Genomic DNA, 26606 nt, shown 5'->3' with positions numbered 1-26606 from the left:
AGCATCGTGGCTTGTCAAGCATGTCATCCCAGGCTGACAGGCATTGGATCCCCTTTGAATGACACCAATACTTAAGCCAATTGTTGAAATTGATCATCTTGTCTTCATATTGTGGCATCATTCTTGGTGAGGGTAAGATACTACTCAAGGTCAGGGTCATACCGGCCTGGGCTACATGCTCAGAGAGCTCCTCTATGTCTCTTTTCATGTAGTCCAGGGAGGTACATCTCAGGTCATTCACACCAGCATGGACAATGACAGAGTCATATTTGTACTTGCCTTGGAGTGACCTGAGTGCTTGTGTTATGTGGCGGATCCTAGCACCCGACGGGCAGCTCACCGTGACCTTCTCCTTGTTCAGCCTGGTGAGCAGGGCGTCAGTGTGCCTGACGATAGAGTCACCTATTACAAGTGTATCAGGTGTGTTGTTTAGCCTTAAGGGCTGTGACTGTTCGGCACACTGGCTTTGTGAGCTATGTGTTGCATGTGTTTTGTTTTGGGGTAGCAGTTGCTTGGGTGTCTGCTTTGGAGGTCTCTGCTGCTTAGGCAGATTTTTATTTAGAGCCTCCAAGTATGTTTTCGTGTGTTTATGTGTTTGGTTTGCTGTCGTGGTAGGTCTATGTGAGACTGGAATTGTAGTGAGTGTGGTTTCCTTCTCCTCCTGACTGGTTACGCCAGTACTAAGTTGAGAGAGCTTAGCCTCCAGTTTGGCTATATGGTTGCATCTCTCACATGTGTTGGAATTTGTTGGGAGGAGGAGAGGGTTGTCTGTGTACATGAGGCAGTTGTAACATTGCCTCAAGATTCCCAGATTCACCAGCTGGACCGGAGAGGAGATTGACAACTGACCTTTGGACATGCTGGAATAGTATTGGGAATTCCTATATAATTGAAAAAAAGGGTCAATGGGGAACAAGGTACTCAAGGGGAGTATGTGAGGGTGTAGTGCTTTTAATTTTTTTAGTGCTGACTTATATAATTGCTTTACTGAGCAAGTGCCAGTTAACTTAAATGCAATGTGTTACAGGTAACTTAAATGCAAAAACAACAAACAGTAACTTTCTTTCAAGTGAAACAAAGAAGTAAGTAAAGTAAGCAATGCAGATATCACTAGGGATCCACAGAAGCACTGAAAAGCCGGGTTTTAGGTGGAATTAGCATTTCAGGGAAACAACAAGCATACAAACAAAGCTAGATTCAGCAGGCCTGAATCTAGTCTATGCTACAGCAAACAAGGTGTACCAATTTCAGTAAGAAACAGTTCAAATATGCAGGCACTATAAGCCTTTAACCAGAAATTCCCAGCTCAGAAGGGCAGAGTCCAGCCTCTCCTCCCACAAGAGTGCAGACCATGAACCTTCTTAATGTAAAATAACTGGCCTGAAGCCCAAGTGCTTAAACCAGAACTAATACACTTTTAGAATAACAGACACTGAGCCCTCAATCAGCAGTTCCCAACTTAGAAGGATGTAAGCTTCCTGTCCTGCCACCACAGTGCAGGCCACAAACCTTCCTAATGTAAAACAACTGGTCTGAAGCCCAAGTGTTTAATCCGAAAGACTTAGAATGATAGCTACACTTTAATCAAGTTACTACCAGGCAGTAATAAATACAATTGAATACTTTAAAGAATGCCTGGATTAGTGCTCAAGTTATACAAACAAAGCTAGATTCAGCAGGCCTGGATCTAGTCTATGCTACAGCAAACAAGTTGTACCAATTTCAGTAAGAAGCAGTTCAAATATGCAGGCACTATAAGCCTTTAGCCAGAAATTCCCAGCTCAGAAGGGCAGAGTCCAGCATCTCCTCCCACAAGAGTGCAGACCACGAACCCTCTTAATGTAAAATAACTGGCCTGAAACCCAAGTGCTTAAACCAGAATTAATACACTTTTAGAATAACAGACACTGAGCCCTCAATCAGCAGTTCCCAACTTAGAAGGATGTAAGCTACCTGTTCTTTGTAGGAAGTTTCCAGTTTGCTGAGGTTATTTTTAGAAAGGTTAGTAAAAATAGCTGAGGCATAGAGGAGGGTAGAGATTAGAGGAGTATGAGCTATGGTTGTTCTAGCTGTGGGAGAAAGGTAAAATTTAATTCTATAGAGGGAGCCAAGTTTTTTGTTGATGTTTTTTATTGTATTGTTGATATTGATGTCAAAGTTCAAATTGTTATCAATGGTGATACCCAATAGTTTGGTGGTTGTGTTGGGGGATATAATTGAGAAATCAAGTGGAGAGGACTTGTGAGTTGGATTAAAGAGGAGGAGTTTAGTTTTTTTAGGGTTCAAAAGAAGGCAACGCTGTGTAAACCATTGTTCAAGTGTGTTAAATGCCTTATGGGTAAGAGAGAAGTTCAGTTGTGGATTTGGCTGGGCATATAAGTGTGGAGACATCAGCATATTGTATGCATGTGGCTTGGGGGATGGCTAAATGAAGGTCATTAATAAATACTGAGAAGAGGAGAGGTCCTAGTATGGACCCTTGAGGGACACTTAGGGTAACTGGTTGGAGGGTAGAAATAGTCTTATGCCAAATTACTGCCTGTTGTCTTTTATCTAGGTAGGACTGGAACCATTTTATAGAAGGTGCATCTAATGCAAGGGAATCTAGTATGTTGATGAGAATCTGATGATTGACCATGTCAAATGCTTTGGACAGGTCAATGAATAGTGCTGAAGAAAGGTTATTAAGGTTAAGTTTGTTGTTTATGCAATCTGTAAAGGAAAGGAGGGCAGCTGGAAAGTAAGTTATTTTGGGTTAAGTGGTCAAGTAATTGCCTATGGATACATTTCTCCATGACCTAAAGTCATTTTCACAATTTTTTTCAAAAAGAAAAATTGTGGTATGCAAAACAGGATTAAAAACACTAGCAATCCTAAACTCATTAGTTAAGCTCGTATTACAGCCTAGGAGAACATTAAGATTCAATTTTCTAGTATAACATTTAAGGTCAATTAATGTCTTGGCTAAATCACTTCTAACAGTAGGCACAAAGGTAAGTCCTTTTGCTAAAGTCTCAATTAAATCGGGTGAAGGTACAAATGTAGAATAATTAAAAATCTTAAAATCATTAGTACTATTAACCAAACCTTCAACCGAAATAAAATGTTCAACAGGACAATCCGAACTAATAACATTAACAGGAGAATTTTCTATCTCCTTCACCTGTTCTGTGATTTCCTTTTCCAATGTTGTTGTTGTGTTCGGGTCTGTTGGGCGCCAGTGTTCCCATTCCTGGCCTCCTGAAAATCCTGAGAGGAACAGGAATTGTTATTATTATTATTGTTATTAGTGTTATTCTGTTTATTAGAAATTCTCTCACTCATCCTAATAGGAGAACCCCCCGAAGCAACAGCATCCCCCAAATCACTAGATGTTCCCATAATGTTATTGGGACCGGAGACACAGTTGCTATTCAAAGAACCTCCACTTTCTGAGGAATTGCTCATAGAATTTGGTGGGGGTGGGGGGTAGGCAAACCCCTTTTCATAAACATTTTTGTCCCTATTCAACTTCTTAACCTTATTGTATCTGAACTTACTCAAAGCACTCTCAATATTAGAAAAAATATGCATAAAATCATACTTGTATCGTAAAAAATCATTGTCCAAACGAATACTAGAGTCAAGGGTAGATAACTCTGTTTTGAGTAAGTCAGTTTGTAAGCAATATTCCTTGACAAGCAGGCTCATAAATTCACAGCCTTGCCAGTCAAAAAGTTTCAACAAATCATTATGAAAAGTAGAATATTAGAAGTCCCATCGGATAACGCCATTGTCTCAGTCCTTTCGGAATCTGTTGCCAATTAATGCATTCAGTAAGATATTGTACTTCAATTTGCAATTTCTTGAAGCAAAACAATTTTAAATCAAAAAGCTTCAAGTTATTAACAATAGTGTTAATTTCTGATATGCCCGCTTGATTGTCCAATGATAGAATTTCAGATGTAAATAAAGCAGGCTCTTTAAACCATTCATTCAAACAAGGAATGGTAGAAGTACTTCTTACAGGCCCTACTTGGGTCCCATCAACCTGCTGCAGTCCATTATGAATGCTACCACTCAAGAGTGATGTCTTCAAGTCTGAACATGGCAATCCAGCCGATGAAACAGAAGCATATGATGGATTTCCTCGATCCGGAGGTACCAGCATGTAAAGTCCTTTGTTCATTCGTACCAGGTGGATAACCCAAAATAGAAGTCCTGAATGACCGAGGCCAAGTCATTGCTACTTGGCTGGCCAAGGTATCCATGCATTGCGTCAAGATTTCAATTAATGCAGTCAATCTCCCAACCGCATCAAAGCCAGATGGTAACACTATGCTCTCATTGGGAAATGAAACTTGTGACTCCTGAGCAATAATTTCCTCCATGAACGAACCACAAACCCAAAAACAAAATAAAAATAAACTACATAACTCCAAATCAAAAGGAAAAAACTGCACAAAGTCAGAAAAATCAAACGATCTAGCAGGTACAAAAGTCAATATAGAAACTGATGTAGCTAATCTATTAGCAAAAGGGATGACTTTTGTACCTGCTAGATTGTTTGATTTTACAAACACAATAATAAATTTAAAGTTATACCTTAGAAAGTTAAAATTTTCTCTTATAAATCATAGCAAAATATACGACTCTCATCAAAATTTATGGAGTATTAGTTCAACTTATAACCCACCCCTCCATCCTACATTAGTCATATGAAAAAATTATGTGAACTTGAATTAAAAAACTTACAGAAGAACAAGAACAAGTTTCACAATTTTAATTTGACAGAGACTGAAATAGCAGCCATGGAGCACTTGCAAGGTAACATTAGAATAATGAAACCAGACAAGGGGGTGGGGTAGTTATTATGTATATAGACAGTTACAATGAAAGGTTACAACTTTTATTAGAAACTGACACATATAATGAAGTGTCTCTAAATGACTTAAATGGGGCATACAGAAAGATTCATGCACAGTTAACCGATATATTCTTAGAGAGAAGAATTGACATTGACCTGTATAACTATCTGAGCATCATTACCCCACGAATGCCAGTATTTTTTGGGATTCCAAAAATACATAAGAGTATTCAAAATCCCCCTATGAGACCTCTAGTTGATGGAAGAGGTTCCATTACTGCTTCATGTGCCCAGTTCTTGGACCATGAGTTAAAGAAAATAATAGTGAAAAACTCATATATGTAAAGACTCGTGGAGCTTTTTAGAACAGATAAATAAAACATCTTATCACGTTAATGCCATTTTCATCACCAGAGATGTAACTGACCTTTATACAGTTATCGCACAACAAACTGGGATAGAATGGGTAAATGAAATGCTTGTAGAATACAAGGTGCCAGACAGTACATTAACCCCTTATTCTAGAATTGATAGAGCTTGTTTTAACTAATAATTATGTCTCTTTTAACCGTAAGTATTATTTGCAAGAGAAAGGAATAGCCATGTGCTCACCATGTGGTAGAGCCTATGCAAACCTAGTTATGGCATACTGGGAAAGACAGTTTGTCTTCCAGTCAAGGTTTAATAACTACATTAAACTATATCAAAGGTTTCAAGATGACATTTGTATTATTTGGAAAGGAACGCAGGCTGAGTTATGTGAATTTTTGTCATATATTAATAAAACTACTAGTTTCTTAAAGTTTACATGGCAATATGATTCAGTCAGCATAGATTATTTACATGTAAATTTGATGAAAGATGATGAAGGTAGCATATATGTGTCCAAAATTCATAGAAAAGCCACATACACTTTCTGCGTTATACAAGTTCACACCCATTTCATCAAAAAAGTCTGTTATGAAAAAGGCCAATTGGTCAGGGCTGCTTGTATGGTTATAACACATGAAGAGTTTCTGAAAGAATGTCAGTTTATATGTGGTATGTTCATGAAAAGAGGTTACCCGGTAAAATTAGTGGAAGAACTAAGTATGGAAGTCATTACCAAGAGACTAAATGGTTATTTTCAACCTGTTTTAGGCACCATTCCACTTACATCAGTTAATGACAAATGTCAGGGAACTTTAAGTACTATAGAATGTAGTACCATGGTAGATCTATGCAATGACACTACACAAAAACCTCCAGACTTTCAAAATGCCTTTTAACTATAACTTTTAGCCAGGGCTCTAAGTTTTTAACTTCTATTTTTGAAGAAAACTGGCCAATTCTGTTAGAGGATGCCAACATCAGGAAGTACTTAGGGGTTAAACCAGCTATTGTATACAGAAGAGGTAATAATTTTAAGGATTTTTTTAATAACAGGCAAGTTCCCTTTCATGTAAATAAACAAGGAACTTTTAGATGTGGAGCTTGCTCATGGTGTCATATGGTAAAAGTAACTGATAATGTAACTATTAGAAAAATTAGACATCAGATAAAAGGGCAATATTCGTGTAATTCCAGAGCAGTGGTTTATATGGCCATGTGCGATTCATGCTCTGGTTTCTACATAGGAAAGACTGAGTGTAAGCGAAGTCAAACAATCTATGAGCATGACTATGCTATTAGGAAAAACAATCTGAATAATGCATTGGCCAAACATATTTCTGACAATGTGAACCACAAATTTTCCTTTGTAGTAATTGACCAAGTCACTATTGATGAAAAGAAGCCTCGAGGTCTACAGTTAGAAAAAAAATTAGCTAAAATGGCAAATCTGCTTTCAAGCAGACAGTTGGCCTGGTATCAATGATCGCACTTCTATCTCGGCCATATTGAAACTAAAAGCACTTGAAAGAAAAAAGGTTTAAATTAACAAAAATAAGGTTGACAACTGGCAACAACATACAGTTTTAGACATTAATTTATGCATTCTTACACATTTAAATATAAATACTTATATACTCTTTTTGAATATTAGTTGTATTAAATTGTTTTTAATGTAGTGTTGACAGTTTTTGGTTTATATGAGGCAACAGCTTTATGTTTAGCTGTTCATCATGATGACTGACACTGTTTTTAACCAACAGAAGTAAATGTTAGGGTATTTAAGGTGAATGCATGTAGAATAGTTTGTCTGATGAAGTTTGAAACTTGTTCAAACGAAAGCACCAACCGTTTCTTTGTTACTGGAATCATTAAATACTTGGTGTTTTTATATTTTTCAACTTGTGATTCCATTTATTTCAACATTTGAACATTGTTCCAGTGGTGCTTGGACTTCAGCATTGTGTGGTTCTCATATTAGTTTGGTGACTTTACATTTTTATTATATTCAGTCTTCTCATATGTACTAGTTTTACATGTAAAATGTGTTCTTAGATTAAGTCAAGGGTCAGTCCATTCACCTCTGCAAAAGTAAGCAAAGACATTTCATCTCTACATATATTATGATCTGTTCACTTTTACACCCCATCTCCCATATAAACAATACAAGATTAGAATCTGTTAACTTAAACCATCTTCCCTAGCTTTTCTTCTCTTTTTGCATCGTAATGCCTACATTTCGTAATACCAGAAAAAGAGGAAGAAAAATGCATCCATTTACTTTAATAATGTTATCACATACAAGAACTAAAATCAGTTTACTGTAAACATGGAATTTAGATTGTGAAAAGTTTCATAAAAGTATTAAGAACATAAATTGTTTTACTTACTTTTTCCTTCCTCCTCAGAGTCCTTCCAAACATTAGTGACATTGAGACAAAAGCCTTTCAGTTCCTCACAACTTTAAGTCAACAAAAAGCCACTCTTTCACTTACTCTTATGCAGCCCTGTTTCACAAATGTGGTTAGTGAATAAATGAGATTGCAAAGCATCAATTTCCATTTGTTCTTGCTTTCTCCCGGTTCACCTCCATCCTCTGACTCCAGGTTCCAGTTCAATTCCACAATGCTCTTGATTCTTCTGGTCAACTCCTCTGCTTTTCTCAGTCTCTCAAGCATTTTCCTTTGGAACAGTGGAAAAGCCTTCACTGGCAATGTCTCTCTGTGTACTTCAATATGAGATGAATGAGAAGCATAGCCCCCTTTTCTTCTTGATGGGTCATTTTTTTTACAAACTTTGCATTTCTTCCTTAGCCTGTTCTGCATAAAAATAACTTTCATCCTTGAGGAAAAAATTCTGAGGACAACGAGATACAGCAACTTGAATCTTACAACTGCCTCTCAACATTCCCTGATGACTGGAATAAGTTTGTTTCCCTTCTACCTGGTATGGAGTGAATGATCATTTTCCACAAACAATCTGCTGTCTCAGACTTTTAATAATTTTTGCTTTTGCTACAGTTTTGTCAAGATTAGCTCTTCTATAGACTTGCATCTTCACTAACAAAGGTCTTGGCTGCTTTCTCATTGCCATATTTGGAGCATACACATGACATGCCCTTTCAATTAACAGTTCCTGCTGTGGAATACCAGTCCAGTTGCTTACTTGTGCCTTCATAAAATAATCAGATCTGTTCCTTCTAGTTTCTCTGGTACAGCAGAAATCTCAGATTTTCCATGTGTGCTCTGTCCTCTACTTTTACCATTTTTTGAAACTTCTCTTCTTGAGCAGTCTCATACTCAGCCAGACTTTTCTGCATTTTGACCTCTGCCATTTTCAGTTTTATCAGCTCATCTGAATATCTCTTTAAAGCTTCTTCCATTTTTTTCCAGCCTTTTATTTGAGATGATATGTTCCTACACGGTTTCATTTATTTTAATCAGCTCTGAGCACATTTGACTTATTTGTGCACTAGATTACTGGAGGCCCTGTCTTGCACCAGAGCTGGAGCTTGAACTGCTTTTTGCTGAACAGCTACAGGATTCTTCCCACTCAGTGTTTTCTCTTCAGCTTTTCTAGTTTATTTTCTTTCAGGCTCCCCATTGTTCTTTGCAGGCATTTATACAGTGTATTTACAAGCCAGTAACTGAATTTTACTCAAACTGACAATATATCTGTCAGCAGTTTTTCACTTTCTGTTTTCAAATTAAGAAAGCTGAAGTTAAGCTGTTGATCATTGTGCGGACATCTTGGAAGTCCTAGTATATCTAAATGTCAAATAATGCCATAATAATGATGTTTATAGTTACCATTTTTGCCATCATTGGTGTAATCTATGTATATGGGATACAAAGGGAGGAAAGTAGGCTACTGGACAGGTTTTAACCTTCTTTGAAGGTATTTTTAGATAGCTTTCTACGGAAAGTAAAAATGCTGGAAGATATTCCTACTTCTGATGCTCTTTACTCTCATTTCTCCTGGAAAGACTTTTAAAGGTCTGAAGTTTAGCCACCAAACAAAAAATTATCTTTAACAGGAACAGCTAGAATTTGGGCCTTAATACTTAAGCAAACATTTTGACAATCATTACAACATTAACAGAATGGTTTGAAGGGGCGGGTACATCTCACAGAGGATACTGATGCTATGGAGCAGACTCCCCATCCACATAAAATATAGTTCATCCCTGCCCATATTCAAGTGCAACTTGCATCTATGGATAGTAAATTAGCCCAGGACTGCCCCCCATACTACTAATGGACAGAGTCAGCTTCTAAATGCTTTAACCCATGCACGTGTCCCCTCAAATTATCTATGGCATTATCCCAATTATTCTTCCTAGGGATAACATGCAACTGACCATGGGATAGGTAGGGTCAATCTCTAACCAAATGAGATAGGTTAATTCAAGCACATAAAGTGAAATTGGCTAGGTTTAAAATGGCCCTCAAGGGCAGATAGCTTAGCACCTACCTATGACTCAAGCATGTCCATATAAAAAAGCCTGTCATAGCTGCCCTAGTAATAGCATCCAACTCACAGGCTCATTGTTTCAGCATTTATGATCACTGTGATTAAATCTCTTTTGGAAGAATATGACATAAATCCAAGATAAAACCAAACAGTATTAGCAAAATGCTGCAAGTACAAATTTTGACATACATAACCTCCCCTCTATTAACTCATTCACTCCAATGGAGGTCAGGAAGTTTGCACTATAAATTCCAATGGGCAGAGTCTAAGCCTTCTGACAGAATCAAATTATGTTCTCACATTTCAAACAAATGTTCATATCTCTGGGATTATAGGGGTTACTAAAGAATTGTAAATGTCAAACTCTTCAGCACAAACTCTTTTTACAGTGGTAGTATTCTTTAGGTTCTAAGTCTTAAACTGAATTTTATAAGTCACAGTAGACATAGTAACCTTTACATTTGTAATATTTTGTAAACTTACAATATCTCAGCAACCACGTAAGTTACACACATACTGCCAGCAGCATTTTATTCATTGAGCTGAGAGCTTTCATATGAGGCTAAGAAGTTCTCTCTGTGTTACTTGGTTGTTGACATATTTAGAAAAATTTGAAAATTGTATCTATATAGGTTCATAGGTTCATACTAGGCTATCTGCCCGAGGGCATTTACAAGCCTAGCCCATAGTTTTGTGGCTTACGCCACCCCTTTAGTATGGGGAACTATACCCATTATTTTGCTGTGCCTCTGTCGAGCAGTGACACTGAGGTAATCCCTGGGGTATATCTGCGATCTCCCATCCATTGGTCAAGATTTCTCTTGAACAAGGCCAGCGAGGTGCTCTGCCTCACATATACCGGGATTTTGTTCCACAGCATAGGGAGTCTTTGGGTGATGAATCTATCCCTCCAGCACGTCCTATTAATAGCCGTGTCGAGGTTTAAGTCTCCCGCCCTTGTGGCTCTGACGGATCTAGATTTTTGAGGTGAAGCATATTCATCAAATCTGGGTTTGACATGGCCTTGTATGTTAGGCAAAGGTCACCTCTGAGCAAGCGGTAGGCGACTGAATAGAGCTGGAGTTCTTTCAGTCGGGCAGCATAGGACAGATGTTTGAGACCCTTTATCCTTTTGGTGAGGAACTTTTGTGGCCTCTCCAGCTGCTGCAGGTGTCGGGTCAGATACATTCCGAATGGGGCATTGTACTCAATCATTGGTCTGATGAGTGATGAGTATAGGGAGACTATGGCCTCCCTTGATCTAGATGAGAATCCCTTCATGATAAGGTGGGCAATGTAGAAGGTCTTCCTAACTACTTTAGCTACATGGGTGTCGAATGACAGACTACTATGAACCTGGGTCCCCAGGTCCCTGATAACTTCTTCTGTACTCAGTGGATTGCCACCTATTTGGTAGCTAGGGGTAACCTTGTTTTTCCCGAAGGGTATGACTATGCATTTTTTGGCATTTAACTTTAGGCCATGGCTCTGGCACCAGTTATCCGTTTCTGTGAGACCCTTCTGAAGGATATCTCTGTCAGATGTGTTTTCTACTATGGCGCCCAGTTTGCAGTCATCTGCAAACTTTGTCAGCCATAACCCTCCTGTGTTTGCTTGCACTTCGGAAAAGTAGATGCCAAACAAGAGTGGGCCCAGGACTGAGCCCTGTGGGACACCACTTGTGACAGGCTTTGAGTCTGACATGGCGCCAGCAACTCTGACACTGTGGGTTCTGTCACTCAGCCAGTTTGCAACCCATCTTGTGATGTAAGGGTTAACATTTAAGCTGATGAGTTTTTCAATGATACCCGAGTGGGGTATTGTATCGAAGGCCTTTGCCAGATCGAGGTAGGCTGTATGGACTGCCTTTCCCACATCAATGGCTTTGGTGACTGTTTCGAAAAACTCAACCAAGTTTAGAAGGCATGATCTGCCTTTGACAAAGCCAAACTGGGATGGATCTAAAGTCTGCAAATTCCCTATGTCTTTATTTATGAGGTCCATTATGATCCTCTCCATGGCTTTGCAGATAAGGCTTGTCAAGCTAATGGGCCGGTAATTTCCAGGGTCGGTGGAGGCACCGCCTTTGTGAAGTGGGACCACAGTTGCAGTGCACCACTCCCTGGGTACGTATCCAGAGGTAAGACTATGATTAAACAGCTGTCCTAGATGTGGGTTTAATTCCTCGTTGAGTTCGTGGAGCACACAGCCGGGGACACCATCAGGTCCCATGGATGCTGTGTTTTTTGCTTTGGAGAGAGCAGTTCTCACTTGGGCGTTGGAGATGTTTGGGGGGCTGCAGTCGCTTGGTATAGATATCTCTCCTTTTGGGGGGGAGGGGAGAAGTTTGCACTGAACCTGTCAGCCAGTATGTTGGCAATGTCTGTAGGATCAATAATCTTCACATCATTTTGAACTAGTTCTGAGCATATCTGGGAGTTTCCTCCCAGGTTTCTAACATAGCTAAAGAAGGCTTTATGATTGTCTTTTGAGTCTTTAGCTATTTTTCTCTCAAAATTTGCTTTGGTTGATTTTATGAGAGCTCTTAGTTTTTTACTTGTAGTGATCAAGGGTGTCTTACCTTTTAAGGATTTTGCTCTATCTTGTAGTAGCTTCCTCCTTTTGTTGTAGAGTTTGTTTATGGCTGGGGTCCACCAGACTGGACGCTTGCCTTTGGTACAAAGAGTCTTTGTTTTGCTTGGGATTGCCTTATCCATGCAGTCCTGCAGGTGCTGGTAGAAGGCATTTGTAAGTGATTCAGCGGCTTGAGTACTGTTTTCCGCCGCTCGGGGCCTTAAAGGAGACCACACTAGTCTTTAGAAGTGTGAAGTCGGCTTCGAGAAGTTCTTTACTGTGGTCTTTTTATTTCAGGTGGGGGTGGGATGAGGACCTCCAGCGAGATTAGTTTGTGATCTGATCTCACCAGTGAGGGGTATACTTCCAGTGTTGAACATTGTGCTCCCATGTTCGTGATGATGAGATCAAGTATGTTTTCTCCTCTTGTGGGGATGGTGACTAGTTGTTCCATGGCATTTGAGTTTATGAATTCCAGGAACTTTTGGGCTAGGGTGTTTGGGCTTGAGTAGTGTTCCCAGTCTATATTAGGGTAATTGAAGTCACCTAGTAAGATGGTGTTTGGTGATACATTTATCCCCTCTAGTGTTTTCAGGAAGGCCATGTGAGGTTCCTGAGTTTGTGAGGGTGGCCTGTAACATGCTACAATTTGCAGAGCAGTCTTGCCTATGGTTAATTGCACCTGGATGGTCTCCGATGCATCGTGCATTGCCACCAGTCTTGAGGTGTGGGTGTCCTTGATGAATATGGATACCCCTCCTCCTTTCTTGGTATTGTCCGGATTTTGGGGCCGGAACGCATGATATGAGGTAAAACCTGATAGTGCTGGGGTGCTCTCAGGAGCCTTGAACCAGGTTTCTGTCACAGCACAGACATTGATGTTCTCCATACTGAGAAGGGCCTCGAGTGCGTGCATTTTGAGATTTAGACTTCTGGCATTGAGCAGCATTACCCTTAGTTTTTTCCTTTTTTGTGTTCTAGGGTGGTAGGTTTAGAATTTGAGCCTTGCCTAAAAAAGGCACTATGGGGGTGGCAAGAGCCTTTGCCAATATCCAGAATCCCAGGGGTGACAGGTGCAAGCCGTCCCTTGCGAAGCAGCGTGGCTTGTCCAGCATGTCATCCCAGGCAGACAGACATTGGATCCCCTTTGAATGACACCAGAGTTTAAGCCAATTGTTAAAGCTGATCATCTTATCTCTGTATTGTGGCATCATTCTTGGTGAAGGTAGGATACTGCTCAAGGTCAGGGTCATACCTGCCTGGGCTACATAATCAGAGAGCTCCTCAATGTTTCTTTTCATGTAGTCCAAGGAGGTATGCCTCAGGTCGTTTACACCAGCGTGGACAATGACTGAGTCGTATTTGTACCTGCTGTTGAGAGACCTGAGTGCTTGTGTTATGTGGCGGATTCTAGCGCCCGACAGGCAGCTTACTGTGACCTTCTCCTTACTCAGTCTGGTGAGCGGGACGTCAGTGTGTCTGACTATGGAGTCACCAATGACTAGTGTGTCTGGCATTGTGTTTGGCCTTAAGGGCTGTGACTGTTTGACACTCTGACTGTGAGGTCTATGTGTTGCAAGTGTTGTGTTCTGAGGTGGTGGTTGTTTGGGTGTCTGCTTTGGTGGCCTCTGCTGTTTTGGTAGATTTTTGATCAGAGCCTCCGAGTATGTCTTTGTGTGTTTATGTGTATGATTTGAGGTTGTGATGGTACAATGTCAGACTGGGTCTATAGTGTGTGTGGTAACCTTCTCCTCCTGACTGGTCTTGCCAGTACTATGTTGAGAGAGCTCAGCCTCCAGTTTGGCCGTATAGTTGCATCTCTCGCATGTATTTGTGTTTTGTGTGAGGAGGAGAGGGTTGTCTGTGTACATGAGGCAATTGTAACATTGCCTCAATATTCCCAGGTTCACCAGCTGAGCAGGAGAGGACACTAGCAACTGATCCCTCGACATGCTAGAAGGACTAGACAATAAAACTTTAAAAGAGATTCCGGGGGACGTGGGTGACTGAGAAATGGGGGTTTGCCTTTTTGGGGTGCTATCTATAAGAGTGCCATATCAAGGTAATAAGTACTGTAGGAGCAAGTGCTAGGTTTAACAGTTAGAGAATAGTCTACTTGGAGTCAAGCAGAGATGATCTTTTTAGTTATAGGATATGCTGATTAGATCAGTAGTATAGTTCGAGGAAGGTAGTTTTAAGGGAAAATTTGAAGAGTGGACTTTAGGTAGCCCGAATAGTTTAAACCTGCTTAACCGGCGCTGCCCTAGTGTGCAACAGTGGCAACTCCGCGCTAAAGCGTGCTTTATAGCAGGGGGTTGGAAAAGACAGGAAATGACCCAAAATGGCCAATAAACTACAAGTTACTGCCTTAAACCACTCCTCTGAAGACAAACAGGCAGCTCAGTACTCCCTACTCCCACTAGTGAGTAAAGAAACTACCCCTTGACCAAACAAGGAAAATGGAGAAACACAGGAACCAAGACAAAGCCCAGGGATCAGCAAATCTGATCACTGGAACAAACTATTAGGAAAGTATGGAAAACAAGAGTATTTTTTTTGTTTTTTTCAAGTTTTTTTCAGATAGGCAGAAAATACAATAAATGCTGTGTTTTTTGACTAATTGCTATCAAAAGCTAGTACACTTGAGTGTATTAGCCTGTTGTTTAACTTTTAAGCAAAACTTAAACAAGCAAGTGCAACAAACAATTCAAGCTATTAAAACAGTAAAAACAGGTAATAACAGAATAAAACAGGCAGAAATAGCAATCGAAAGGCTTAAAAAGTCGAAAATGCAGAAAAAATACTTAGAATCTGGAAAGTTTGTCTTTTCTGGTCTCTGCTGCTCTAGGAACTCTGCTGGACACCACGAGGAGCTGTGCTGAGTTCTCTATAGCCAGAAAAGCCAGCCAAAGCGTGCTTTATAGCAGGGGGCTGGAAAAGACAGGAAATGACCCAAAATGGCCAATAAACTACAAGTTACTGCCTTAAACCACTCCTCTGAGGACAAACAGGCAGCTCAGTACTCCCTACTCCCACTAGTGAGTAAAGAAACTACCCCTTGACCAAACAAGGAAAATGGAGAAACACAGGAACCAAGACAAAGCCCAGGGATCAGCAAATCTGATCACTGGAACAAACTATTAGGAAAGTATGGAAAACAAGAGTATTTTTTTTTGTTTTTTTTCAAGTTTTTTTCAGATAGGCAGAAAATACAATAAATGCTGTGTTTTTCGACTAATTGCTATCAAAAGCTAGTGCACTTGAGTGTATTAGCCTGTTGTTTAACTTTTAAGCAAAACTTAAACAAGCAAGTGCAACAAACAATTCAAGCTATTAAAAACAGTAAAAACAGGTAATAACAGAATAAAACAGGCAGAAATAGCAATCGAAAGGCTTAAAAAGTCGAAAATGCAGAAAAAATACTTAGAATCTGGAAAGTTTGTCTTTTCTGGTCTCTGCTGCTCTAGGAACTCTGCTGGACACCACGAGGAGCTGTGCTGAGTTCTCTATAGCCAGAAAAGCCCGCCAAAGCGTGCTTTATAGCAGGGGGCTGGAAAAGACAGGAAATGACCCAAAATGGCCAATAAACTACAAGTTACTGCCTTAAACCACTCCTCTGAGGACAAACAGGCAGCTCAGTACTCCCTACTCCCACTAGTGAGTAAAGAAACTACCCCTTGACCAAACAAGGAATTAACAAACAATATAAATTAATATCTATTTGCCTGCACTCCACATATGTCAAATATTAATGCAGTTGAGTTTGCTATTGTGTAAGCTTTAAGATGAAACCTTTTAAAACCTTGTACATAGCATGGTTTTGAAATTACTGGTGCAGATATGAACAAGCAATATTTGATGCCTAGAGGCGTCAGTAGGTGTTAACTGCAGATGCACCTGGAGGTGTCACTTGGATGTAATGCGTTAAGTGTAAGAGTTCTTAGAGGTACAGATGAAGTACTGGAAAATCAACAGAAAGAGAAATAACCAAACTGGCAGGAACAGAATTTTGACTGAAGCAAAGATAAATTCACCTTTTAAAATATACATATCAGTAAACAGATGGGGCTATAAAATGTTGCAATATATTCATTTCATAAGCTCTTATAATGCTTTAAAGAAATAAAACTATCCCCCTATAGTCTGGTACATTAAACAGACATCAGTCTCCCTTTCAGATATGACCTATCTTGCATAAAACAGTTATATAAACAACTACAATCCCCCATCTGGTATTACAGGTTTAAATGGAAAAACATATCTTGAGGTGAAAATCAAAGACTGAAAAAGCATCTTTATGGTCTAAGAAGACACACAAAACAGACGACATGTACAGGTTTGCAATTATGAGACTGAATACATATACTCTAATCTCATCAGATCCAAACATAGTGAAAGCTTTAAAGTATGAAGAAAAATCTAAGATGATTCCTTGCTTAGTTTAGCAGGATCAATTAGGAAGAGTGGGAATGGAAACTAAACCAAAGTAGACATGAATTAGAATGTGGTGTTGTCTTTTGGCTTTTCCCGGTTAGGGGTCACCACAGTGGAACTCCGGTCCGCTAATGATTGGCAGTAGATTTTGATGAACGCCGAGGTGCCAGCTCGACATTCAACCTTCAATGAAGGCATGCCCATTTACGTATGTCTTTCAAACGCCCACCCAACTGCGGAGAGGACATGCAGACTCCACACAGAAGGCACTCCCCGCACTCCAGCTGAGGATCGAACGGGAGAACCTCTTGCTGTGAGGCAACAATGTTACCGCTGCACTACCACGGATGTCAGACATGAATTAAAATGAAAGTATCAAAAAACAAAGAATATAAAATAAAAATGAAAAAAAAAACTCGAAAGTCCACAAATACATTAGTACATATAGGAAACTGCTATAACAAATGTTGCTATGTCATGTGACACATGCAGTCAATATACAGCTCTGTAGAGTGTGTAGTATGATAGGGAAGGGTTTGAATCTGGTAATGTCTTGTCTGCCACATAACTGTATTACGCATGAGTGGCTTGGGCAAAGGAAGTATTTATTCACCCTTTGGTACGCACCTAACCTGGTATATCCAATAGGAACATCCACAGAGGTTCCTTACTAAAAGAATACAAGGCATAAGTAACATGTCCTATGCAAACCACCTCAAGGCTCTATCCCTGTATTGTCTTCTACAGGCTGTTGAGGTGAGACGCATCTCCTGCATATCTGCAAAACAAACAGCACCAGAATTACGCATTCTAAAGACTTAAACTTTGCCTGTAATATAAATAGTACCTGCTGGACAGACCGGTATTTATCCCAGAGACTACCCTTCTCTGGAGCAGGCTCCCCATCCATGTGAAGCAGAATTCCTCACTAACCCAATTCAAGTGCAACTTGGACAGTTGGGTGGGGAACATGAAAGTCACCCCATGGTTTGGCACTTACATCTCTAATGGACACAGGCAGACTGCAAATGGTTCATCTTCCAGTTCCCTACTTGTAAGCGTTTCACCTCCAAAGCTCCTGCTTACACTTATCAAGGGTACCAGAACTTCTCAGAGATTTGGTACGCATGGCTAGGCTTAAAAATGCCTTTGTGGTTATTAGCTTAGTAAACACCTATGATCCTATTGACCAAGATTTGATGCAGGAATAGCTAAGAGGAGATGCATTTAATCCAAAAGGTGAAAGGCTAAGAACAGCCAGAGAGAGTAGGTTAATTACACATTGTTATACAAAGTCTAAAGTGGAAGAAGCAGAGAAATGCAGGTACTGTTAAACACAACTGTAAACAGTTGCACATCTCGTTGCTGGGTGTGATATGCTTGTGGCTAACAGACTATATAAAGGCAGGCAAAATAATGTGGCTAAGGGACTATATAAAGGAAGGCAAAACAATGTGGCTAACAGACTACATAAAGGAAGGCAAAATTATGTGGCAAAACTGCTGCATTAAGGATTGCACAAACACTACAAGACAAAAGCAGCTAAGAAGCACTGGAAGCATGAACCATAAAGCATTAGACAATGATGAAGCTCTAATCACATGGGATCATGCATCACCAGCAGTCCAAAATATAGATGTGCAAAAAAGCATAGCAGTCCAAGAAAGAAAGAAAAAAAAAAGATCATTGAAATTGCTACACCCACCAATTATGATGCCATATGTACAGAGAAAGAAAGCCATAAAATACCATTATTTCCAAGCAAAAATTACAGCATGTGGAAGAAAGATAGCCGGGTATGACCAATAGTAGTAGGAGCAACACGATAAACGATTTACAAAACTAGGTATTTGGAAAAATTAAACCAACATACTACAGAAATGAATGCCGATACAGTAAATCATTGTTTACTAAAATCATTGAACAACTTTTACACCCTTTTCTTATCTAGGGTTTTCATTTTTGCTGAAATAGGTGTGGACATTTCCACTTCAAATTCTGACATATGTCAGTCTTAGAAATAGGCTCAACGTATAGTGCTTGATCCCCATACATACTTTTGCAAAACCTTTCACCACTAATTTCTTATAAGCTAAAGCAGGTAGAATAAAAGGAAGGAAACTGTTTTCTAGCGCGTGAAAAAATAAGAGCCCTTGACACTGGAGTTGCAGCATTTTTTGTGCATCACAGAGACCAAGCTAACATGCTTTAACTTTTGAAACATACAGGTATTGATCCAGTATTGGTAGAAACAAAAATATGTCTAGTTTATATTTCACTGTGAATAACACTAACAGCCTCCAAAGGCAGAGTATTAAGTGGATTCAAAACAATTTGGGAGCATGTTGAAAAAAGGACATGACTATGAAAAAGGGCAGATAATCTTTGTTCATACCACAAGATAATGTTTTCATGCTAAAATGCATGCTGCTTATACTGGAATTTTTTTCTCTATTATACTGCCACTGTCTAGGCTGCTTTCAGAATAAGGGTTAAAACTCAAAGGAATATTTTCTGACATGCTTTTTTGAAATTGGGAATTTACTTCTCTCACAGTCCTGACCCTAATACCACAACTTTGTTCAGTTATTCTTTGAGGAACAAGCAAAGGGTTGTACAGAGGGGCATCAGGTAAGTGAGCTCCAACACTCTGAGAAAGGTTGAGACTTAATAGACTGGCTCAAGGATACCACTTAAGGCATAAGAGAAGGATTTAGTTCGCAAAGAAACCGTAACTTTGTGGAAAAAAGGTAGGCTTTACAGACCATAGGCACCTTTAACTTGGACACTCACCTAACATAAGGCAGTACAATGAGTAAAACAGTCTTCCATGTTAAAAACCACAAATTCACCAGAGACTGGTTCAAATGGAATAAAAAAAGGAGCTTTTCAAGAACAAAGTCAAGATCCCAAGGAAGAGCCAACCATTTTCTAAGTGGAAGAATGTGCAAAACCCCTTTTAAAAACTTCTTAAACATATGAAATAGGAAGGATCAAACAGGAGACGAGCAGAAAGTGTCAACATATGAACTTTGATTGAGAAATAAGGCCAGAGTTGAGTAACTCACAAATAATCAAGAACCCAAAGCAGAGAGGCCTGAAGAGGGTCCTGCTTCTTGGGAGCAGCATTAACTAGAAAATCTTTACCGCTTACACAAACCACGATTTCATACTAGCATTTTTAGCCTTCCTGCTGCATGTCTTCTGTTAAAAAAAAAAAGGATACCCAAAAGGTATCACAAGTCTATCATTCAGGCAATCAATTGAAGAGTTTTCAGGTTGGAGGTATATCAAAGCACCTCTGTCTTGTGTGACAGAGTCCAGTTTGGAGGGATGCTTGCAATAACTGTTCTTGTCTAGACTGGAGAGAGAGAACCACTACTGCCTGGGCTAAATTTTTATTTTTTATTTATTTTATTTTTATTTATTTTACATTTGTTAACCGGGTTAGTCTGGCTGAGCTTTTGGCTCATTTTCAGCAGAGACCAGGGAGAAAAAGCTCCTCAGGACTAGAAAACAGTTTATTAAATTTTAGTAACATAGTAGTAACAATCAGCTACAGGATCTTACAAGCAGAGATCTGGAGAGAAAAAAAGCTCCTCAGGCAATTCAATTATACAGAGTATTAACAATTGGCAGACAAGTATGTGAGTTGTTACAAACAAGGTTTTAAACAATTAGCAGAAGAAAATGTGACTAGTTATGATATTATTTAAGCTGCTTAGAGCAAAATTAATTAATAGTTAGGCAGGTGCTTATTTAAAGTGGGTAGGCTCTAGTTGTATAGGAGTTTGGAAACAAGAAAGGAAAGTAAGAATGGCTAGTAGAAGATGTAGGGGAGGTAGAGTATGGGAGACAGACTAGACAGGTAGGTTGCTTTGAGACTGTAAGAATTAAGAGTGGTTGGAGATAGAGGTAGAAGAGGCAGGGGAATAGTGTTAGAGATACATTAAGAGTGAGGTGGTGAAATAGGTGAAAGGATGGTGGTTTTAGGGTGGTAGGCTACAGTGGCAAGACCACTTTGTTTTTAGGTATTTCCTTGTGGCTAATTTGAAACTGTTGCTATGCTGGAGGGATTTTATTTCCAAGGGGAGTTGGTTCCAGGATGTAGCTGGATTATAGTTATAGAGAAGGCAGCCTATTTTGGCTTTGTGTTTGTAGATGTCTAATAATTCTTGATTTAAGCTGCGTAGCGTCCTAGCAGGGGAATATTTGGATATGATAGTGGAGAGGCTGGGGCAGGAGGAGGATAGATAAAGGATAGAGTGGATGATTTGTACTTTTGGTATAGTTGGAGCAGCTGAGAGAATTCTAGCCAGTCTAGTTGCTGTAGTACTAAGCAGTGGTGTGACTTGCAGGTTTGGTTAGCTGCAAATCTGACGATCTTATTATAGGTAGTTTCAAGCTTGGAAATAAGTGTAGAATTTAGATTTGTGAGTATGTGTCAGCTGTACAGGAGTGTTGGGAGTAATAAAGCCTGGGAGAGAGTTATTCAGGTAGTGTTAGTTAAGTATTTCTTGCTACGGAAAAGGTGTCCAAGTTTCTGATGAGTTCTTTTTACCAAGTTAGTAATATGGAGATCAAACTTAAGCTGACCATCTATTGCAACACCTAGCAATTTAGTACTAGATTCAGCTGAGACGAAAGTGTTGCTGCAGGATAAGATGGGTAAATGTACTTTTGAGTGTGGTGATGTTTTTAGGGAGGAAGAGTAGGAGCTTAGTTTTTTTTGGATTAAGTATTAGTTTATTACTAAGCCAATTCTCAATGGTGTGGAAGGATGCCTGGGCAGTTGAGTGGAGGTCAGTTGGGTTGTCAGCAATGGTTATAACAGTTGAGTCATCAGCATATTGCACAAGAAATGACCGGGGACAAGAGGAGTACAACAAGTTGGTGAAAATATTAAAGAGTAGTGGTCCGAGTATGGACCCTTGGGGGACTCCCATTTGTACAGTGAGAGGGGAGGATAGTGCAGAGAGCCATTTAACTGATTGCTGGCGGGTAGAGAGAGAGCTGGAGAACCAGGAGAGCGTAGGGGAAGAGAAATGTAAGTTAGTGAATTTATCTAGAAGGAGTAGGTGAGAGACAGTGTCAAAAGCTTTAGAAAGATTAAAAGGAGTCAACACCATACTTTGGAGAGTCCTGCTAGATATCTCAACCTCTTAGTGCAAAAAATCTGGACAAAGCCTGACAAAAATGTGTGTGTGAGGGGGGGACAAAGGCCCAAAAATAGGAGCATTTTAAATATTGCTCTTAAAAACGTAAGAGTTGCTAGAGTAACAGAGTTTGTTTTAACATATATTTTCTGAAGTATATGAAGTCTGAAACTCAAATGCATGTCATTATTTAGTGATTTAAATCCTCATATCATCACAGTGTGTGTGTCTTTCGGCTTTTCCCGGTTAGGGGTCGCCACAGCGGAACTCCGGTCCGCTAATGATTGGCAGTAGAGTTTTACATGCTGGCTTGCCGGGCCTAACGCACAACCTTCAACGAAGGAACGCCCATTCACGCATGTCGTCACACAGTAGACGCTTTAACTGAGAATCGAACGGGCAACGTCTAACTGTGAGGCGACAACGCTACCGCAGCACCACCACCGCAGTCTCATATCATCACAGTGATTTGCCAAAAAAAAAACACAAACTGTATGAGGAATAGACCAAAAATATAAGCCAAAAATCTGGACAATTGAGAGATTATGATCTTAACCACCATGGACATCAGTGGGAAGTATGAAAGCATAAAGGAATATGCCTATCCACTAGCATGAGAAGGCATCTGCATTCCAGGCTTTTTGCAAGGACTCCTGGAGTAGAATTTCTTTATAGTTGTATGTTCAGAGGAGACAAGCAGGTCTTCTTTATGTGCTCCCCATAGCTGGATCAGTTCTAGAAGGAACCAAGGGTAAGGTTTCCATTCATGAGGGTCTGCTCTGGTCTTGCTTAGCTTGTCTGCCATCGGCTACAGTTTGCTCTGACAAAATATATGAAGCCTGAGATGCACTACCACCTCTCAGGTTATCAACAGCAAGTCTGCAAAGCAAATGAGATGCGGTACATAAAAGGGGGGGGGGGTACAGATTACTGTAGCATTGTCTGAAAACTTGTGAAGGTCCAGGTGATCAGAGATGATTTAGGGCTCACAAAGCATTTATCATTACCATCATCTCTCTGATGTTTATATGCTTGTCTGTTGTGATGTTTCCACAGACTTTTTATAACTTTGGAAACTGCTCCCCACATCACGTCTAATACATCTGTTGTGATAGACTAGTTAAAAGGAAAAAGGAAGATCTGGTCTACCCCACAATACACTTACCCTCCTTACAAACACCAAAACAAGGACTGAAAAGATAAAAAGTGAAGACAGAGCCCAGACTGACCTGAGATATAAATGGATTTTTCTTCTCTTGTGACGTGTGGCCAGGTGAAGCAAGTGAATCATTGATGCCATATATCCCAGAACCTTGAGATATTCCCAAGGAGAAATACTTGATTGGGAAAAAAAATCAGACTTTTAGAACACCTCTACCTTGTCTTCAGGAAAAAAATATCTTCCCACAACAAAATCTAAAAAATAAATCAATTTTTGCCTGTAAAAGCACAATTGAAATTTCTCCAATATCTAGTTGCACACAGAACATCTAGTTTGCAGTGACAAGCACTGTCCACATACAGTGAATATAAAAAGTGTACACACCCCTGTAAAAATGTCAGGTTTTGCGATATAAAAAATGGGACCACAATAAATAACTTCAAAACTTTTCCCACCTTTAATGTGACCTATAACTTGTACAATTCAATTGAAAAATAAATCTGTTACAGGAAACATATACAAAATAAAAAAAAAACATACAATATGCTGGTTGCATAAGTGTGCACACCCTTAAACTAATACTTTGTTGAAGCACCTTTTGATTTAATTACAACATTCAGTCTTTTTGGGTAGGAGTCTATCAGCATGGCACATCCTGATTTGGCAATATTTGCCCATTCTTCCTTGTAAAAGGGCTCCAAATCTGTCAGATTGTGAGGGCATCTCTTGTGCACAGCCCTCTTCAGGTCACCCCACAGATTTTCTATTGGATTTAGGTCTGGGCTCTGGCTGGGCCATTCCAAAACTTTAATTTTCTTCCGGTGAAGCCATTCTTTTGTTGATATGGATGTATGCTGGGGGTCATTGTCGTGCTGAAAGGTGAAATTCCTCTTCATCTAACAGATGCCTGAAGGTTTTGAATCAAAAATGACTGGTATTTGGAACTGTTCATAATTCAATCTACTTTGACTAACGCCCCATTTCCAGCTGAAGAAAAGCTATGAAACTATATATAAGGGGACCTTCATTGTGTCACTACTAGACACAGTATTCTTAATTTATTCTGTACATTTTTGTACCATTTCATGGGGTGGCAAATGCCACATCACTATGGCTAGGCTTACAAATGCCCCAGGGCAGATGGCCTAGTACTATACTATGAAACTATGAAATCCCCAAAGCATGATACTGCCACCACCATGCTTTACTGTGGGGATGGTGTTCTTTTGGTGATGCGAAGCATTGTTTTTCTGGGCCAAATATACCTTTTGGAATTGTGGCCAAAAAGTTCAACCTTGGTGTCATCAGACCATAACATTTTCCCACATGCTTCTGGGAGACTTGAAATTTTAGCTGGGCCTTGATGTTTTTCTGTATAAGAAAAATCTTCCATCTTGCAACCCTACCCCATACTCCAGACATATGAAGAATATGGGAGATTGTTGTCACCTGTAGTACACAACCAATACTTGCCAGAAATTCCTGCAGCTCCTTCAGTGTTGTTATAGGTCTCTTGGCAGCCTCCCTGACCAGTTTTTGTCTCATCTTTTCATCAATTTTGGAGGGATGTCCAGTTCTTTACAATGTCACTGTTGTTCCATATTTTCTCCACTTTTTGATGACTGTAATCACTGTGTTTCATGGTATATCCAATGCTGTGGACATTTTTTTGTACCCTTCTCCTGACTAATACCTTTCAACAATGAGATCTCTTTGATGCTTTGTAAGCTCTCTGCGAACCATGGCTTTTGCTGTAGTAGGCAACTGATGAAATGTCTGGAAAATCCTACTAGGACAGCTGAACATTATTTGGGGTTAATCAGAGTCTCTAATTGATGGTAGGTGTGTACCCAAGAAAACTGAATGCTGTAATTAAATGAATTGTACAAGTTATAGGTCAAATTAAAGGTGGGAAAAGTTTTGAAATGATTTATTGTCGTCTCATTTTTTTATATCACAAAAACCTGGCATTTTAACAGGGGTGTGTAAACTTGTTATATCCACTGTAGTTGCAAACCGACATAGCTGCAAACCAAATACTCCTGACAGTGACTGATATTCTCACTCCAACAGTATAATCAATAAAGAAGGTTCTTTTGCCATGGATATGAACTTTCCTACTGTCTCCATTACTGGCTTGGTGGATATGGTCATCCTGACACAATGTAGAAATTGCCTCATGTTTACTGACAACTAAATTCTCTAACTGATACGGTATTGTGAGAGATGTATTTACATAATGTCAATTGAGGCAAAGCTCTCACACAAAAGTACTCCTAATGTCAATAAGGTTGTCAGTAGTATACATGCTGCACCCAGCACGCACAATTCAAACCAGACATATAGACCCACATATACTGAGGCACTTGCATGTAACTTTCCTAAACCACAAAGACCTCCTTAGACAAAAGAACACACAATAAATACTCTCAGCAGCCCCAAACACACTCTTTCAAAGCAACAGCCACCATCAACACATAGAGCTACATCTCATGGAGCCTCTCCCTCTAAGTCCATAAGGCAAGTCATCATACAATCCAACATTCTAATCATTGGAGACTCCATTGTGAAGCACACTGAAGTCATCTCACCAGGCTGAGTAAGGAGAAAGTTACAGTCAAGTTGGTTATCAGGGGCTAGGATCCACCACATTACACATGCACTCAGGTCACTGGATCACAATTACCAATACAACTCCGTCATAGTCCATGTGGGAGTAAATGACCTGAGACATACCTCCCTAGACTATATGAAGAGAGACATCATAGAGCTCTCAGAATACATGTCCCAGGCTGGTATGAGCCTAGCATTGAGCAGCATTTTGCCTTATCCTTGGATAATGCCACAATACGAACAAAAGATGACTGACTTTAATAATTGGTGCCATTCTAAGGAGGTGCAATATTTGCCAGCATGGAAGGAAACGGTCAGACCATGCTGCTTTGCAAGGGATGGTCTCTGCACCTCTCCCCTCTAGGCTTTTGAATATTAGCTAAAACAATGTCTTCTCCCATAGTGCCTTTTTTAGGCAATGCCAAACTGAAAGTACTTCCAACATAGCAAATCAAAACAAAGAAAATCTAAAGGTATTTCTGCTCAATGCTAGGAGCCTAAATAAAAAACTTCACTCCCTGGAAGCTCTCTCTACCCTAGAGAATGCTGATGTCTGTGTGGTCTCTGACGCATGGTTTAAAGATGTGGACAGTACACCAACAATGCAAGGTTATAATGCCTTCCACACATTTAGACCAGCTATATCACAGGCAGGGACTTAAGGTGAAGGTGTCTCTATTTACATCAAAAATAAATTTACTTCAAGAATGGTCAAACAGGACAATGCACTTGAGCTGCTCCATGATCAAATCACCATAGGCAAAATCCAATACTACTTCCTTGCAAGCTATAGGTCCCCCTCTATGAACCAGGGAACCCATACCATATATTTAAACTCATTAACCATCCAACCCAATACGATAGTCATGGGTGACTTTAATTACCCCATTATTAACTGGGAATCCTATATAACATCAAATGTACATGCACAGAGATCCCTGGATTTTGTAAATGCAAACTCCCTGGACCAGATAGTCAA

The sequence above is a fragment of the Protopterus annectens genome, chromosome 13.part0 (genome assembly GCF_019279795.1).
Source record: "Protopterus annectens isolate FY-2018-M chromosome 13.part0, PAN1.0, whole genome shotgun sequence".
Classification (NCBI taxonomy): Eukaryota; Metazoa; Chordata; order Ceratodontiformes; family Protopteridae; genus Protopterus; species Protopterus annectens.
Note: the sequence above shows the minus strand (reverse complement) of the source record.